The 20383-nt window shown below is 42.2% G+C and overlaps 1 protein-coding gene across 3 annotated transcripts in view; it reads right to left on the reverse strand.

The window, feature by feature from the left end:
• The window catches only part of LOC106648136 (suppressor of lurcher protein 1), a 168035-nt gene that overhangs the window by 42221 nt on the left and 105431 nt on the right, over positions 1-20383 (reverse strand). The gene's annotated exons all lie outside the window — the stretch shown is intronic.

Here is a 20383-nt window from a genome sequence, read left to right on the forward strand (position 1 = left end):
CAATATAAATAATTATAACAACAACTGCGATGCCCGAGCAAACAATCGTGATTAACAAATCGACCGACGTACAATTTGCTCGGTCGTGCCGAGGGGCAGCAGCAGCAGAAAAAAAAATAGAAAAAAGAAACGTATACTCTGGAGTTGTGATGTATGGCGAAAGAAGTGGAGAATGTCTATATATACGTGCGTTCTATATACATGTGCAGCGCGATGATATGGTACATAGACACACGACGCATATACGCAGACGCGCAAGCACATGGACGAGGAGGAAAACGTATCGCCGGAGATCCCCGAGGGTAGAAACGTTACTCCGGCGTAATAGTTGTCTGCGTGCGATGTTTGTCCAAGTAGCAGCAGTAGTAATTCAACAAAGAGCTGTCTCGCAAGCGCCCGCTCAAATGACAAGCGGTTCTAATCAACGTGCAGTCAGCCACTGGCTGCCGCTGCTGCTCCTATACCGCTGACGACTCGCTATACTGCTGCTGCCGCTGCTACCTACACCATCGTTCGATATTGCCACGCGCGAGAAGCTTCCCGCGAAAATAGAAATATGTATGCTATGCGCCTGGATTTGTGCGGCTGACTTCTCAAAGTACCGAATATTTCCTGCGTCGCCTCTCCTATCTCGCCTCGTAAATCGTCCAATGCTTCTTTTCGCTCGAATATGTCGACGCCCGATTGTCTTTCAACTCGGAGAGAGAAAGAGAGAATTTTCCATATTGAACGAAATATTTATTGGAAAAACGATGCTAAAAACTGTATGGAGCTTTTGAAGCACAAGCATCGTTATAAATTGGTCAACAAGTATTGGCCGGTATAAATTCGTTGCAACTGGCTCTCGAGACTTTGTCGTCGTTGTTGGCAACGCGAATAGTTCCGGTCTCAGATAGTACTATGATAGTTACGTACGTGAGAGAGAAGCTCTCCATTGAAAACACGACAACAACGTCAACGACACTAGTTGCAAATTGAATAATTGTCTTGGTCACTTGTTAACGCCACAAGCGTTAATGCTTGTGTATTTGCTAAAGATTTAATATATAATCCGGTGTTTTTTTATTTATAATATTTACGTATGATATTTACGCGCCTATAAACTCATTAACGTGGATCCGACGATATTTTAATCTGCCCTCCTTATTAAAGCCTGATTCCAGATTTTTGCTTTATTCATATAATATTTGTATACATTTCCAATGCAATGATTGACCTCCCTCGCAGCCCGTTGCATCGGTGCGATGAAACCTTTTTCACTGTCGTCGGATTTCGTTAAAGTAGAAATTTCATCGATACATCGAAATCTAAAACTATGTAATTATCGAGTATGTTGACATATTAATAAAAAAAAGGAAGGTTTTATGCTCTTGTTTCTTTTGCTACCCTAGAGTGCGCGCGCGTGCGTGTAAATAATCCGCTTAAGCAGGGATTTACTGTGTGGCAGCCGTGGCTTTTCCATACGACTCCCGGGCAGTAATGGTTGCGGTATTGTAAATCATTTATGCAAATTACAGATTTTTATCTGCCGCCGGCAGGGCAGCAGCAGCAGCCACGATGAAGTTGAATATTGAGCAAAAAATACATTATATATATTCTTTGGTGTAAAGTAAATATTTTATCTCCCCACTGCGATAATGGCTAAATTTAAAAATTCATCTTGTCGAAAATTACAGCTAAGACTTTTTACCTGCATTTTGATTATTGCTCAATAAAGTTTTTCTTTTTGTTCTCGGTTGAAAATAAATACCCGTCTCTCGCTCGATTCACTCGACGTCAAACAGTCGAAAAAGTTAGATAAATATTACATACGAACGCGTCGTATATGGAAAAAAATCCGACCGATAGCTCAATAAATCTTTTTGTGAAATCTGTCGAATCATTTTTTGGGGGAAAAATGACACGACGCTGCAGTTTTGCGCCAGCGGGCTCGAAAAACAACTTTTCGAAGTTCAACGGGTGATTCGAAGGCAAGAGAAGCTGCACGGGGTAGGGTAAAATTTATTGCGTCGTTAGAGTGTCTCTTTATTATATGAGAGGCGCGTCGATGAACTTTAACACTCGTTTCTCAAGGCGCTTCGTGCGATTACTTTGCTGCGAGAGGAAGAGAGCCTGAGAGAAATGCATCGATTTCAATTCTATACGAAACCGAGTCAAAAACTTTTTTCTGTCGTATAAATGTCAATCTCAAAGGTCGAACAAAGCCTGCCAAGAAGCAGAAAACAAAGCTCTTGTACTTTTGTTGAGGTAAAATTACTATTCCTTGGGGTCGCGATATTTTTAAAAAAAATTGAGGATGAAACGTTTCGATTAAACCGTGAAAATGTTCATGTCTATATAAGCATCAAAATAATCGATGAATTTCAGTGTGGAATTGGGTAATTAGGACGACATATTCGTTAATATTAATCATAGTCGAAGTATAAATAATTATAAAAATTGACTCGTTTGCGTTCTCTAATTCGGCGAGATTATCCCTTGAATTTTTCATTGGACATCGAATAGCTTTTGCGAGAAACACGACTATTTAATATATTATTCAAATTAAACCATATTGAGCAAAACTGCAAAATAATTTGTGTGCCGATTTTAGGTAAATTTAATTTATCTCCGTTCGCATTGTTTTTAGGCCACGAGTCTAAGTCACATTATATTTTCGTATCGACTTGTACAGTCAACTTTTTGTCCGCACGCGCGCGAATGAATCAAGTTTTCAATCGAACACGAGTCCACGTTAAATAATTGAAATCGACCAGTATTGGGTAGTATTTTTGTTTCATTTTTTATGAAAACACGTTTCCAAAACCATGAAAGTACAGGATGAGATGATACAGTGGGATCCCTGCCTATAAAGGACACGCCTACTTCTGTATAAGCTTGGTCACGTTGGCGAAAATTAAAATCCTCGTACGTGACCTTACATTGATTCGTGTTTGACCAGCGGGCGTTGTTACATGCCCGTATCGTGTTTCGCATTCTTCCAAGATTTTCCTTGCCAACTGCAAGAGTTTCTACGACGCGCCGGGTAAACAATTTGGTGCCGCGAAGCGCAAGAAGAAGCTCATTTGCATAGATATTACAAAAACATAATTTGCGAACATCGCGCTCGCAAAGTTTTCGGACTCTTTGGTTTTCGCGTCGCGGCGCGCGCTAAAACACATGAGCGACCCACACATTCTTGGCGTATTGTTTCGCGAGCCGAGTTATAATAATTTAGCTCTTGCGCAAGTTGTACACCTACTTAGGAAATTTATAACCGAGTGCCTCGTAAAATCCACATAGTTATCGCGTTCTTTTACGTCACGCGCGCGCCACCGAACAAAAGAGCAAAATTAATATAATTTATCTATAATCAAGCAGTGCAGCGCAGGGGTCGAGCAGCAAGTAAGCGAATATATATCAGAATGATGAACGATCGCTGAAATATTTCGCGTTGGTCGGGCGAGTATTCGACAGCAGAAACGGGGCAGAGAATTTCAACATTTTTCTGAAGAGCTCAAAATCACTAATGACTCTCTGCTCATCATTCGAAATGTATCAAAAATAATTAATATATATTATAGCTCATGTACTCGTTACAGTACTGGCTTTTAGCTGCTGCCGCAATTCCTCGTTCCGACAACACAGCATATCGATGTCCGTTGCATAATGTACCATTATGCTACGGAGGTATTGATAACTTTGAATTTGTAAAGACGTGTTGGCGCAAAAGGGACGTATTTTCCAATCGATATATATTTATACAAGCGCGCTGCTCCCGCGCAATTTACGAAATGCACGAAAATACGAAAATTTTGCCAAACATTTCATATATTTCACATGCGAAATTTAATTTAATCGTGGACGAGGTAATTTGCTTTTCATCGATCGGCTGCAGCAGCTCCCTTTCCCCCCAGATTGATATTAAAAAATTTAACGTACACGCGAACGTTTATTGGCGAATAATAAAGAGAAACAAGCGCAGCTCGATTGAGGCGCATAATAACGACGTTAAGTGTACGCCGAAGCTAAAGCGCGCGCGCGCGTGTGTATGTATGTACTTTTCTTAAAAGGCATCCGCCGGTGCTTACTGATAAGCGCGCGGCGGCCCCCTGCGCGCCGTTTTCGGAATTTCGAGCGCGTGCCTCGGCTGTGTCGTTTGTAGCGTACTATTGCCCTCCTGCATACGTACATGGCAGTTATACACATAGCCCAAATGATAATTAGCGCAAGCTGTGCGTTACACACGGGCGTGAATATTAGTGATTTTTCATCCTATATACGTGCAAACGTAGAAATTCCAAACTATTTCGACGCGTCTCATTTTAATTTCGTCCGCCGTTAATGAATTTTTCGGCCCGAAAAAGAGGTGCTTATTAGACTGCGCTTGTTACGCACATATTACATACTACTGACCACGTAGAGAACATTGCGCATTTCAGTGTGGGCGCGTATTTGTAGCATTCCGCGGAACGCACCTTACTGATTAACACTTTAATTTTCATTTTCTCGCTCGGCCCTCGCGCTCTGCACTCGCTCGCTCGAAAAAGAAGAACATTTCGAATGGAAAAAATGTTTGCTTTCTTGAATAATATTTCCAACGCATGCACTGAAATGTTCCCATTGTTATTTCCCATTCCGGAGCTGAATTAGATTCTTGCGTTGTATCGTACATTTTTTGTGCAGCGGAAGAAAATGTACATTTGCAAGTTGGGTAATCATCGTCGATGGGATCTCATTGCGCACACCGAACATATATACAACTAAACAGGGTTATTTATGCGAAGTTGGAATGAATTTTTTGCCGTTGAGAGAAAATGTGCCCATATATATGCTCCCAGCAGCAGCAGCGACAATTGCAAAATTGAATTGACCGCGCAGCTGGCCGCCAGCCTATACACACCCCCGCAGCCCCATGCAGCCGGGCACGCACACACAATCGTACACACATCTGTATAAAAATAATTGAATGAAATCCTCTCATTGTTCTATACGCGTTGCACTGACGGAAGGCAGCAGCGTATGCGCAGCGTAACAAATAGAAAAGGCAGTTAGTGTAGCGGCGTGCGGATACACGGGGCAATATTTTATCATTGGCTCAGCCGTCGATGGCATGTGCCATTCTGATCTCTGCCCGGTTATTTTGTCGAGTCAAAAAAGAGAGGAAAAAAAAAAGAAAATTCAGATTTCACGCGTCAACACCGAACAAACAATCTCGCGTTTTATCTGCGTCTAATGTTACAGAAACAAAACAAAACAAAAAAAAATAGGAATAATCCACCGCTATGTGCAGCGCTACACATGCGCTGTATATAATCTCTTATAGGCTTTATATTGGCTTTCGATGGAACGTTTCGCCAAGTAGTTACCACCATCTGCTGCTGGTAATTTTTTTTTTCAACCGTTCGTTGTTGTACACATTTTTGTACACATGTATAGACAGCAGATGCTCTTTTCTCAGGCCTTTATCTACGTAAGAGCCAGTACTTTTATTCGCCAAGTTCGTATACTTGAAGAATCGTCTTTCGATGCCCTTTCGCAATCGGAAACGTCGGGCCATCAAGTGCACATCGGCGAACTGTAGAAGAAATAAAATATTGTGTCGGTCGTTAAATACGCGATAGCTTCGAGATTTTCTGCTGGAGAATCGTCGCTACGCAGCTATTGAAATTTCAAAACTTTTATTTTCGATCATTCAACGATTTATTATATACCAGAGCTTCAATGTTTAATCCGTATTTAGTGCATCGTTCGACATTACAACTATATTCGCGCCTAATTTGCAGCCCCTTTTTAGTTCTGCGCATATGGTACAAATATATTCATTTTCAGTCGAATTGATTGGGAATTCGAAATCGTTGATTATAATAATAATAATAATAATAATAATAATAATAATAATAATAATAATAATAATAATATTAGTATGTCGCCAATAGTAATAATTTACTTCATATCACAAGTTATCTATGCATAGGAAAAAGTAGACTCATGGCATTAGTATTATATTCGATCAAGTCAAATTTTGCTGCTCCACTCTCGTATGTACATATCGCGTACTAGAGCTCGTTTGTGTTTATACGTACACCTACGCATGTACACAGCATCAGCATCAGCAATAGCAGCGAGTGCAGCCACATCATTATAATTCTCGCGCATAATCTCTCACTTGAGCTCCTCTTGCAAGCGGGCACAAATTTTATTTGTACATATTCATACGCACGCAACAAAATCATTTATTTTCCCGCTCAGGCTGCACAGCTGCATTATCATTTACGAGCTCTATTAATTACGATTAAAAGCACTAATACCTCGCGCGACGTCGACGAGTCGCGCCAAATCGTACATATCCCTCTCAAATATACGTATCCTTTTTAAAAAAAGTGATGTATAGTTTTTCGCTGACATCTTTTCAGGCGTTTGATTGCAGTCATTGACATAAGTCGTAAATCAGTTATTGAATAAGCGGTAAATGTTGAAATTAATCATTTTATATTCACGTTTTAAATATGGTTAAATAGCATTTTTTCGAATGAAAGTATTTTTAGGTTGTGCTATTAATTATTTTTTTAATAATTAATAGCAAGCATAATGTAATATATAGCATGAAGTAAAGATTCAAAGCTGTTCGATCACGAATTAAATAATGAGAATCGCTCTCCACATATTTGGGTCAAGTAGAAATTAATCATAAAAAAGTTGAAAATTGTTATGAATTGTCGATCTCTAGGAGTAAGTATCAGTGACGCGAAGCACGTTAGGTAGGTTTAGTATATATTTAATAGGGAAAAAAAGAAATAGGCCTGGGTAACAGGCATCGATCAAGCCGTGTGTGTACTCGAAGCGTAACAGGCACATTCGTAAAATCGTCCAATTAGCAATTTAGTTGCTTCTGTACATATAGCAGCGAGCTGTCTCTGTCGCTCTGTAGCCGCGACACACGACAAAACAGCTGCGCTGCACGCGTGCAGAGTATAATGTGTGACAGTCTCGTGTCTGAAAACTCGTGTCTGATGTGTCTCCTCCCCCGTTTGACAATTTATCTCTCTCGCATCGATGTTGTTTCAGGCGTAACTGTGCACACTGCACACATGCAGGTACACACAGCCCCCACGCGCATACACATGCGGAAGCAAAGAAAACAAAGTATGAGCGCGTTCAGTTGCGCAAAGTGGGTTAATTACTCAGCTCAGAGGCACGATAATTGTCCCTCGCACGCGTGCACTAGGGGCTCCGTAGCTGCAGCAGCGACGAGTGCCTTGAAAAACTATTCAGAAAGTACGGTAGGCGCCGCTGCCACTGCCGCCGATTTCCAGCGAGAGTCGCTTTGCCGCATGTTGTATAAACAAATTTCTCGCACTGTCGCTCGACTCCTGCACGACGTACGTATACACCGAAGAGCTCAAAACTTATTTGCTGGCGCGCGCGCGCTAGGTGCAGTGAAATTTTAATTAGTTGCCGGAGCGAGCCATTTTCCACTTGGATAATCCGTTCGAGCGCACCGCTATCTGCGAGAGATCCTTTTCGACCCCCCCGACCCACTCCTCACCCTTGAGCTGTCTCTGTGGCTTCGAGATCACGAAAAACCTTAGCCCGTGCTACTTCCAATTCCGGGTCCCACGTGGACGAATAAGCGACCGCAAAGACTCGAAACTGGTCACGTCGTTCTTCCTCAATCTCTATTCGTAAACACACATTCACACACGCACACCCCTACAGCTTTACCCACACTCACATGCATAAGCATTCTACACTTTGAAACAGTAAAAGCTCTCCTATACTCGCTCAAGCCAACGCATACGTCCTATACTGTGAGATGTGTACCATAGAAATTTGCACGCACTACTATTTGCTGCAGAGTTAAATGATGATTGGAACATCATTCAGTTGCTCTGGTTGAGCTTGCAACCAGCTTACTTACAAATCTTTGTGTACTTTTCGCCGAGGCGGCTTTATTATAATGACTCTTCTTCTTCAATTTTCCAGCTCTGTATGGTGATATTTTTTCCTTAAAAGCTGAGGATACATAGAGCGACGCTAGCCGGCGAGCTTAAAGCGAAATGTTTTTTACTTGATAAATCATGCTTTCAAGTGCACATTTACTGAAATATGGTAATGCTACAGTCGTATATACATATTAAACATATATCATATACGTGTAAGGAAGAAACAACACTGGCACGAGCAAAGAGAAAGAGAGAACAATGTATATATAGTTCAAAGTAAACCTTTTATACATCAGATTATGCTTTATGTCTCGTAAAAATTTTACCGCCACATTGCACTTATACGCGCTCGCCTCCCGGGTATATATACATCTGCCCGGGGAAACGTTATTACGAGTAATTTTCATTTATACTACTTTTTTTAAAGGATTTTTTCCTCTCTCTCTCTCTCTCTCTTTACGACGATAAGGATATTTTTATATGCGGGTGTATTGAATTTTTGATCGCGAATCGCCGATGAAAAATTAATCACGAGGCTTTTTGTTCTATGAATTTTGCACTGGCGTTACAGCCACCACGGAGAAAGAGAAAAGTAATTGCCAAAGTTTTGCCAACGCCAAAATTCCAAACATCCTCGCGAGCGCATTAAAACACGAAAGTTGAGGGGGCGCGCGCGAGCGCGTTTATGCATATATAGCCAAGTTCGAGTGAAGATGATCTCTAAAAGTTTTGACTATGTATATGAAGGGCGAAATTGCGATGAAAACGTGAAACTTACGCCTGCCATCGGTGATCTCTTTGAGTCTGAGAGCGGCTATGGTGTCTCGGAGCGAGTAGGCCCACAAAATCAGCCAGTAAGATAACACACTCAAATTCACGTGCATGATTTTATCTTTATTATAAATTCTCAACGTTTTTTCACTGTCATCACAGATGCACAAGTTTTCATTTTAAAAGCCATCGAGTTGCGCGCGCAAAAATACGGCACTCAAAGCATCTCTGCGGGCTATATATAGGGAAACGGTGTTGCACGAGGCGCGGGAGCAAGTACGCATCGCGACCCGCGCGCAGCTCGAACTGATCGTGCCGCTGTGCAGCACACGCCAGGCGATATGCAGTCGCTCGCTCTGGACCAACTCCGGTACGTATACTCCAGTCGGCGCCGAGTCTGCGCAATTCTCCGCGCGCCCTGCGAATGTACGTGCGTGTATATGCACGCGTCTCTCCTCCTGACGAGAGCTTCGACATTAATTGCCACTAGGCTAAAGATCGGCTGACTAAACGCACGACCTGCACTACTTATTACTCTTCGGTTTCGGCCGAGAGTCGGTTTAATTGCGCGTCCGATTCCCCGAGTACGATTTGCAAACGAATAGCGGCGACTCGCCGAGACACGCTGATGTTTGAATTTAACGCGAAAATAAAAGTTTTTGTTGTCGCGCGCTTTCTTTGCTTATTTGGTCGGCGCTCGACGTGCGAGTGCACGGCATAAAGTCAAATTTTCTTACATTGTATGCACGAAGCAGCAGCGCATGGTTGTAAGTAACAAAGCTGCGATTAATTTAGCAAAAATTTCGCTCGTTTTAATCGTATATACGTAGACACGACCCCCATAGTTATGCAAGAGCAAATTAAGAACGTTAACTTGGCTTTGACCGCGTTTTTTACTCTCCATTCCCTGCTCAGCGAAAAAAGATGAAGGATTCCGCAGCCCTCTCTCGCTCTTACTCTTTCTCTCTCTTTCTCTCGCGTTTGGCTAATTCGCGTTTTGTAACTCACGGCCGGAGGATCGCTACGCAATAATTCTGGCCGCTCGCGCTGCGCCAGGCAAAAACCGATTATAAATCTTGTCTATTCCGCAGAAAGAAAGCGAGAGATCGTGTGCGTCGAGGCAGTTAGCGAAGAAAATTTCAGCAGTTTAGCAGTCGGAAGTCGGTGCATCATCCTACGCGGAAATGACTGGAAAAAGCTCAGCCCGCAGAGTTGGCTAAACTTGCACGCGGCCGCGTACGTATCATAATATAAGCGGGCCATGTTATACCTGCGGACGACGCCGATTATATCCTCGACGAACCGGAACAAACAGATTCGCTATGTACTCTCGCCGTTTAACGCTTGCTCGTATCGCATTCCGCGCAATTCACGACGCTATTTTTTCACTCTCGCTCGCTTTTCGGCGCCGACCTACGGTGTGCGCACGACGTCGCCGAAATAATCGAAATTCGCTCTTAAATAGAGACAATCGTCTTGGCTGCATGGTAAATTAAAATATAGGCAAACGTTTCTGGATAATTTACGAAATGCTAGTATGGCGTAATCAATGATTTGCGAGTAACGAGGAAAAATTTGTTCTCGTCCCAGGGAAATAGCTGCCTCGTATTAATGCTCGATGATGATGGGAGCCTCGCTTCAAAGTAAATACATTGCGGCGCGGGGATGAAGCTCAGCTTAAAAGTTTCAGCTTTAAGGCGATGTATACTATGATTTACTCACCCACATAGAGAGAGAGAGAGAGAGAGCTAGTGAGTGTGTGAGAGAGAGAATAAAAAAGAGTGAACAGGTTCGATGTTTTTTTTTCAAACTGCAGCGGGTATGAGCGGGCGCGCGCGCCACGGGCCAACGGTGCGGATAAATTTCTATATGGATAAAACGCGAATATTCTCGCACGCTTATCGACGCTTCAACGATCCTATGCAACATTGATAAGCATTTTGAATGCATTTACATATTTTTGCCCCGTTGTGCGCGCCGGAGCTTCGGCTGCTCCGCTCTCTACGCGTGTTAGTGATTTCTTGATTAATGCTTTCGATTTCTCCCATATAGGTATACTTTTTTTATCAACCCCGTTTTCACAACCGATTATTTTTCAATGGGTTGCTATTTTTATTTAAATAGCTAAATTGAAAAATCATGCAAATGAAATAAAGATTTTTCACGATATGCTGCTATAAACTAAGATTAAATTTGCCTTTGACATATTGGATCGTGTACAATATTTTTGTGTGTGCTTACACATAGTAATGTATATTTGTATATTCCCTACACTAGTATTGTTGTTGTTTATAAAATTTCCAAAAATTTACAACTCCAGTCCCAAAATGATTTCAAGTGTTTAAAAGTAAGTGACATCGTAAAACTCAATATCGTTATCGCTGTTTTCAATCAGATCTCTGCTGACGCGTTTTTCGTAAATATTTCTATATTTTTACAATTGAGTTGTTTTTTTATATTCATGGTATTATAAACTTGTATTTTATTACTTAGCGCAATGTATCAGTTTATCAATTTCGACATCATTATCCGTCGAAGCATTCTACAATTATTCTTGGTGAAACAACTTAAGTAAGTTTTCGTAAAGATGGATATTTTTATACTCGCAACTTTTCGAACGTCTAATAAAGTTGGACCGAGTACGCGTTGCAGTATTGAATTTGGGGCTGCTATAATAAATGAGTATTTGCTTGTATCTTCTGTGTGTATTTCATGCCTAGAATAACGAAATTGTTGACTTTGAGTGTGGGGAAATTTTCTTCGATAACTTTACATCACGCGCAGGCAAGTACAAAGATAACATGTGTGCAGTGTTCATCCGCGCATCACGTAGTAATTATGCCGTAACTAACGCAAAAGAAAAATCAAAACTTGGAATTACGGCAAATCACGGGGGTTATTCCTAATTTTACCGTCCATTCACTTGAGTTTCTAGGCTTTTCATTGGTAATTATATAAATACTCTTGTGGCCGGTCGAGAGAAATAAAAACGAGGAGATTTTCAAGTTAATCGTTAAAAATATACCGATGTATAGTAGCTCAGTGAGGATTTATTTTATTTATTCCTACTCTTGCAGGAGCTCTAGGGTTTTTCGCATTCGCACTAAATATGAAAAGCCGTTTTAAAGCAGTCGTAGTACGTATATATACCGCACGTACGCACACGCACGCACACACGCATAAATACGTCATGAACATTTGATCAAATAATATTGCGACAAGCTGCCGAGATGATAATTATCTCCAACACTGGTGCTGCTGCTGCAGCTGTAGCTCATCTATATAATTGTTCATGCATAAATGGGCGTGTACATACACAGGGATTCTTGGCGTACGTGAGCGTGAGGATCATACGTTGCTCGCCACTTGGGACGCATGCATACGTATTATTACATACATTCATGGCTTGGATTTGTCGCAGTGCGTCTTTGTACCCCTGAAAAAATACTAATACCTAACCCAAGCACACCTAAGAATTCTTTTCTTGTACAGAAATGGTTCCAAGATTTATCTGGATTGTTTTTAACGTTATTTTCAAAACAAATATATTATGCACAGGCCAGTAAATACGATTACGAAATTTATACGCAAAAGACGAGTCTAATTCTCAACTCCCAATAGAATTTTCCTTTAATAACCGATAAAAAGTAATCAGAATCGATAATTATAAAAAAGGGTACGAACGTTTTTTTTCTTTATTATATATCCCTCTTATCAGCTTATTCGCGGAAACTGATTAATACGATTTTTTTCTCGATCATCATCGGAGCTCCGGTTCAACATTCATAATAATGGGTTCATGGAATAAATATATATCTCACTCTCATCGAACACGAGCAAAAAAGGCTTCAATACCGAGCTTAGCACTCGTTCGCGAGCATAAATGTATATGTAAAAAAAAGCAACCAGCCATAGCTTCCAAGTTCTACTGAATAGGCTTTCAAGGTCTTGTCGTTAAATTAGCCGGAAAATGTCTGAGCCCTTTTAATCCAAGGATAGCGAATTATAGGTCGAGCCTTTTTTCCCCTTTTCCCCAGCTGTTGCGTATGAAAAGAGAGAGTTTTTCACGGCTAGACTCGAACGAGTAATATTCGCGCTCTTCTCTCTCTCTCTTTCCACTTCAGGTAACCCTCACGACACGACTATATGGTCGCATACAAAAATTTACCTATACGCTACTCGTGCAATATCACGGCGTCTGCGACACGTGCCGCTCCTTTTTTTTTCTTTTATTTCCGCGCGTTACCTAATTATTTCAGGTTCTGAGCGGCGCGTTCGTGTGCTTTTACCCTTTTGAGAAACTCTTTTCAGTCTTTCTGCATTTAACAAAAGTTTATTACGACAGAAAGTTTTCACTGAAATTTTCAAACAATTCACTTACGTGCGCGTGTGTAGTTTTTTCTTTTTGAAAGAAAATAGTCGAGTCTATGGTGTCATTATGGTGCGCTTATGTACACGCAAGACTTTTGTTTTCGTCAACACCCTTATAACTTGATGACTATTGACGTTTTAATGATAAATTAGATTGAGCTGTGCATGTTTATAAAATCATGTTTCATGTAATGATAGATGGTCCGTATAATTATTAGAATATAAGAATCTTGCAGAAACCCAAGTTCAAGAAAAATAAGACAATTCAGAAAGTTTTGTGAAATCGTAAAAAATAATTTTTTTCATAAAAGAAATCTCAGAAAAACTTTCGAAGCAGAGGCTTCAATCAAAAGAGTTTCGGTGAAAATAAAGATTCAATATGAAGTAAAAGCCGAGCGCTTGCGGACGATTTTCCAAAATGAATCGAGGTGCTGAAAATTAATAATCCGAAGCGATCGCATAGGCCGATGGGTTTTACGCGCACATTCTCGCACAAGACAGATAGCCCAGCCGCCAGTCTTGCATCCTCATTTTTGCATGTAGTTAGGGGGGGATAAAGATGCGGAACTCGCGGTTTTTCAATATTGCGAGTGAGTAGTATTATAGGAACGGCGGCGTTGCAGTACCCTGCGCGTTCAATGAAGTGAGTCATGAATAATGCATTTGCCCCATAGGTCTTGTACCTATATACGGGGCAAGCATGAAAAATAAGATACGCTCACTTTTGCCTCGCTCTCTCTCTCTCTCTTTCTCCAGTTTTTTTCTTGCCTTACGTTTTCCTCTCTTCTACACACCGGAGGAGCTATACCTTTATCCTCTTTCGCATTGAAAAGTCGTTGAGCATCATGCGGGTGCATCGATAATGTCTTACTTTGTCCTACATACCTACAATGTGCAAGGAAAAGAAAAAAAATCTCGCTACGCGCACGAGTATTTTTATCAGAAATACTCCTCGATGCTCGCTCGAGTCAAATTTTAATTTATATCGCGATGCACCTCGTTAAACCGCATATTTATAACATTATCTTCTGTTATTACGTCGGCGCCGCGCGTCGGTAAACGGCAGCGTAATTTTTGCCGAGCATTTTCGAAAATACTGGTCCGGCTATTTCCTTAAAATCGATCAAAGCTTGTTCTCTCGCGCTAACGATAATTGCAAGCAGTACTGAGGTTCCGCCGGATGACGCTGGTCGTTGGACCGAAAGTCCCCCCCGTACACGTAGAATTTCAGTTGTGATTTACTTCGCAGCGCCGCGTTTCGGGGCAATTTGCGAGTGGAAAAAAATTAGTTCTCGACTATTCGATAGCGTTGAATTACGCACATACGATGGAGTAAGTTTGCCTCGCATCAGAAAAATCGGAGCTAGCTGATATTTTGAAAACCGTCAAGTCTTTCATTTTACCGACTTGTAAAACTAGGCTAACTTTCGGGACTACAGCCAGCTGCAGAGCAGCATTCCAGCAGGTAATTTCAAAGTTGCTTGGCTCGCCATAGACATAGACTGATCGATTCGTCGACGTATTATACTACTGGGCTGGCTATACATATGTATACATATATAGGGGAGGGCAAGACACAGAGGCAGCTGAATCGGTCTCAAGAGGTGAATTTTAGCAGTTAGTTAGTGCAAGCATAATCGATCAACTACTTCGGCGGTTCCAATGAGTGGCTGCTACGTATCTGCAGAAACTCCGACGGTAGTTTACGATCTCATTGACTTCGTTTTGAATTAGCTGTTGTGTTGCTGCGCGGCAAACATACTCGACAATAGCGAATTGTCACATTTTTCGAAAAATGACACGTGACGCGTGCGTCGACAATAATACCGTGCAAAATGCTTTGTTAATGAAGCTGTCAACGAGAGCGATTAAGGATATGCTGCGCAGCTGGAATTAAAGTGACAATTTTCAAACGAATTTTTTTACAATTTTCACCGAATGTGTACCTAAATGTAAACGCGTACTTTCCGCAAAATTACAAAACAAAGACCCATTCAGAAGGAGTATTAAGTGAAAATGATGCAGTATGCGTTTGAAAATATTCATTTTAGCGCATTGGTATCTACTTGGTTGCGAATTACGAATGAGCTTTTTCTTTTCCACATCCACCGCTCGTATTTACATGCTCTCTCGGCTTTGCTCGACGCGCCACTGTAACACTATATATTTCTCATTCCGTGTAAACTCGTGAACGATGGTATTTTTCTGCATTTTTACACAAGTTCAATTTCTCTCTCGCTCTCTTTTCGTTTTATACACCGATGCTGCTGCTGCTGCGTGCGTGACTCGTAGAGCTACTCTAAAAAGGTTTTTTTTTCGACTAGAGAAAATTATCCGCGCTATTTTAGCCTGAAACGTTTTTGTGAATAGGACGAGTGAGAACTCGTTGGAAATGCGACAAATTACGATTATCCTATACGTGTGTGATCATCCTATAATTTAGTAAATTAAAAGCATCTGCACGAGCTTATTTGACGGTAGTGCGAAAGAAAAAACATTCGGCGATCGATGAATATTCGAAGGAATATCCGAACAAAGCATCGGAGCGCGAGTAATCGAATGGTCGATTGATTCGACATTTTATTCGCAGCGAACAATATAAATTCCGCATCTAACTATCGGACATGCTCCTATTGCCGGGCAGCCAACAAAAGTACACACATATACAAGCGACTACGCACTCGCCGTGCAGATTCGATTCATTGCATTATAGGCTTCATATACATATCTCATGGAGGCGGCACGGCCCGAGCATATAGAGCAGCAGTATAGAGACATGGCGAAGGTGGCTCTACGATGCTGCTGCTGCTGCTGCGTTATACTGCAGGTGTAATAGCGCCAGCAGCGGCATTGCGCAGAGGCCTGACGTCGCGTACAAATTGCGCGCGCCAACTGCGGCGGCATGAAATAATCATCCCGAGCGATGGAAATATTTAAAGCTCCGAGCCAGTGAGCGCGTCTCTTGTGTAACATCAATCGGAATAATCTTGCGGCTTTCTCTCGTAGAGCAGCCTGCGCCCCCTTATACCTCCTCCTACTGTAGCTAGAGAGCCGCTTGCACTTTCTCGATTTCTCATTCTCTGCTTGTCCCGTAGGCGCGCACGCGTATATGACTTTTCTCTCTCTCTCTCTCCCTTCGGCTAGAGCTCCTTAGCCATACATTAGGTGCCAGCTAAAACTTGGCCTTGGTGTATTTTTTATTCAGCCCAGCGTCCCGACTCTTACTCAGCGAAGTAATTTCTCTCGTTTGCTCGATACCCGTCTCCTCTTTTTTTCATACCGATTTTCCACGTGCAAACGTCACCGACCAAAATCGACGCATATATTTATACGTTTATACACACATGCGCTGCACATACTCGCACGTATATATGCAGGAGAGAGAAGGGATACAAGAGCAGCGAGCGCGAGAGAGAATATTCAATATTCGCGAGTCAATAAATAACTAGGGGCGAAATTGCATTCAGTTAGCCTTGCGCGCGCGCGCCTACACTGCTCGTTTCGAGACTCTTTTGCTCTAATATTTTTTCCAATCGAAAGCCCACCCGAGTATCGTCGGTTCATTCAGCTTATGGGCCTATCGGTGCACTCGACAACAAAAATAAAAAATAAAATTGCGTCAGGCCGACCTCGGCCCTCTTTTCCTTATACATTTACATCGAGCTTTTAAAATTCGATGCCCGTTTACGCGAGATTTTCCTCGAATTTATATCGCGCCTGTGCGTATTACGATAATCGAATTCGATGTTATGCGCCGTTATGCGAACGATAAAACTTTTCGCGAGTCGCGATAATGCCCGCATTGAAAATCAAATATTTATTGTAATAATCTCGGGCGTAATTTCGAGATTTACGCGCATACTCTTGGAAACTTGTTGAGAGCGAGCCAACTTGGAGGATTACTAAGATCAGGCATTATGTGGCGCAAAGTAATCGATTAATCAGCGCGTCTTTAAGGATTTTCACCTCTCTACTCGCGAACTCGCATGATTCCGTGGACTTGCGGGGCTGCTGCTGCTGATGCTGCGGCGACGACGACGACGACGTTTGCAAGCAAAAAAATATGTACCCCCGTGCAAAGAAGCCATTAATTAAAAGCTTCCTAGGAGGTTTTTTCCCCTTCAAGGACGAGGAGGCCAGTTAAGGGTGATAAGAAAAATAACAAGATCTAAATAGGGTAGTGGGGGCGTGCACGTCCGTGTGCACGCTTACAAGAGAAGAAAGTTCGATCGTCCTTAAAACCAATATCTCATCTGGAGCTCTCGCGGTCTATTAGATTTTCACCGGGATCTAAAGAGGCCAACGTCGCCGTCTTCCATGCTACTACAACTGCTCCCGCTGATGTACTTGGCTTCTCGTTTGCTCTTTCTTTTATCGCTTTTCTCTTTCTCCTTTCATACCTTTTTTTCTTTCTCTTCCGTTCGTTCGTCGTTTTACTCGGGGACTACTTTTTTCCACGGGACTCGCGTCGGGGTAAACCTTGGAAGCTGGATGCAGATAAATTTTAAGGAGATGCAGTAGCTTCGTATACTTATACATATATAAACGCCCGCAGTAGCAGGAAGAGAGTGCTGAAGGAATTGGTCGCTACGACGACGATTGATTTTCAGTTGGCCTCGAATGGTAAGTTAAAGTCGATTTTTGCATTCCTCGAGACTTCGCGGCATACTTCATCATGTGGTAAGGAAATAAGACTTTTAACTTATCATTATATTGAACGAGGCAATGGAAATTTCTTGCTTTTCTTTATCAAGATGTTTTGCACGGGACGGAAGTTCAACTATAAAAATGTTTTTGTTATTTTCAAAAACCCAAGCGAAGAGAAGGAGATGAAAAATTTTTAGGAAAAAAGGGTTGCAGAATAAACACAGTCACTTCGATATTCATTAAAAATGTTGTTGATTCAAAAAGTAGCCAAGTAAATCTGCGTCAAGCTAGTTACGTGCATTCGCAAACATGTAGATACAGGCACGCGCGCAACTTTTAAATGAAGCTTCACTTTTTAAAGTTCTTTTCTCGAATTCTGCCCTAGTGACCTTTGAATGGGAATGTATGTGCTGTGTACGTTAAACAAGCTCGAATACATAGAGTCGAAAAAGCCACTGTTCTGGGGGGAAAACTACGTATCTCTTTGCAATATGCAAACGCGAATATTTAAGTACGAGGCAGAGAGAGATAGAAAACGTACATACGTAGCAAAACATTAATGCGGATAACGGAGTCCTCCTTCTCTGGGCCACGCTCTAAACAGCCTGATACAAAATGCAAAGGAAGTTGCGAACTGCGGTGTGTAAAGCAACGTCGGTCTGCGTCAATAATAAAACAAAATAACAAGCCGAGAGAAATATGCGAACGATAATACCTGCTATTGCTGCCACTGTTTCGGGGCTCCCAGCGAAAGTTACAGTTTACCACTCGAATCAACCAATGCGTAAAAAGTTGAGACAAAGTGTCCCGAGCTTTTTGGTGTAACATTGATCGATCACGCTGCGCGCGTAAGCAAAATACAGGGATATGTAGTTACATAAGTGTATTCTGCTGTGGCTAAACTATATCAAAAGAAAAAGCCGCTCGTTGCGCGCCTGCTGCAGTACTTGCTCAAAGCCAAACGTAAATGTACGTACTCAACTGCAGCTCAGCGAGCCACAAAGATTCGCATAAGCAGTTGCGGGAAAGAGACTCGAGCTTGTGCAATGCTGCTCGCCGAAAAAGGCCTTACACAAACATATACTCCTAATTCAGGACAAAGAAAAGCCTAGCTGCGTATGGAGTAAAAAAAAAAAAAAACAAGTCAGAGAGACTCGCGCGTGGATCTCAAGTTTTCGCGTATAAATATGTATGCATGCATACATCGCATGCCGAGCTTTTTCAAGGAGAGCCGAGTCTCTCGCTCGCCTTACATTACACATACACAGCTCGAAGAATTAACAGTACTTTAATACAGGCTTGCAGAGCGCGAGGCTTATATACTCTCTCTCTGGCGCGCGATGCATACGAAAATAGCTAAGGAGTTTGCTGCCTGGCGTGTGTAATCCCGTGTGCGCGCACGGAAACCTCATTGGATTTCAAAAGGCAAGCCCGGCCACCAGATAACAGGAAAAAGATGGTTCAAACATTCCTAGGCAAAAGGGAAAGAGTCAGCACTTTCTCTCCGGCGCTGCGAGAAGATGAATTCGGCAGCGTAGAGTTTCGCCGGGAAAATCACGTGAAAAATATTTCATTTGAATCTCGCCAGCCGAGCGTTGATAAGGCACCCGATTCGCAAATCTCTCGCAGCAGCAACGGCGCCGTTTGATACGCCGTTGGTAGGTACGCGCTGCGCCACTTGTTTACGTCCAAGTGCGGATATTGGCCGAGGCGCATTTCGCGGAGATACGCCAGATTGTGTATTCGAGCGCTTCGGGCATTGATCTACACTCATTGGACGTTTTGGCTCATACGTAATATTTGCTAGGATATTACTGCTGCGCAGGCCACGACGTAGAGTCCTGCTACTGATTGAAATTACGTCCATTAACTTCGTGTATACTTAACGCGCTTTCTGTCTTTGTGCGGCTCCCGTGTCTGTACGCGCATCCCTTGCTCGTTTAATAAGAGCGAGAGACGTTATCGGTGCACAGCCACATTTGAATAATTCCTAGGCTGCTCTTCAGCGACGCATTCACGTATGCTGACAGCTTTGGCCAATTCGGGTCGATGGCGAATTTTCCGAAAATTAAGCGGCTGGACTGCTTTGATCCCTAAATGTGCGACAAGTTTCTCGCGCACTACCTACCAGCTGTATGTTATCGAAAGAAATGAATCACGCATTATTGTGCTCGAGAGTCTGTGTATGTGCGCGGCCAAGTTATGAAAGAAGAGAAAGGTTATCTGGCATATTGTTTTCCGTCCGTGGGTAAAAGTGTGTGTGAGTGTGTACGTGGCAGTCATGAGAGAAAAATTGGATGTAGTTGAAGAAAACTTTGATAGCCACCCGCTCGGCTGCTGCTTCTTCTTCTCCTCCTTAGATGTGCAATATTACTTTGCCAAACAGAATTTATCTTAGCTGCGGTGACGGATTCGAGACGCGGCAACTTTTGCCACCTTATATTTGTATGTAATTACGCAGCTTATGCTTTTATTCGGGGAATTAAATCCACGCGCGACGATTTTTATCTAACACGAATCACTATCTGCCAAGCTAAATTCCTCTTATCGTAGAGACGTATCGGAAATATCTTGTTTTCCAGGCGCACGCTCCTGACGAATTTCCGGCATGAAACTTTTTTGACGAATATCCAACTTTTGCCATTATTATAACTGATGTTATTTTCGTC

The sequence above is a fragment of the Trichogramma pretiosum genome, unplaced genomic scaffold (genome assembly GCF_000599845.2).
Source record: "Trichogramma pretiosum strain Unisexual culture from Peru unplaced genomic scaffold, Tpre_2.0 scaffold24, whole genome shotgun sequence".
NCBI lineage: Eukaryota > Metazoa > Arthropoda > Insecta > Hymenoptera > Trichogrammatidae > Trichogramma > Trichogramma pretiosum.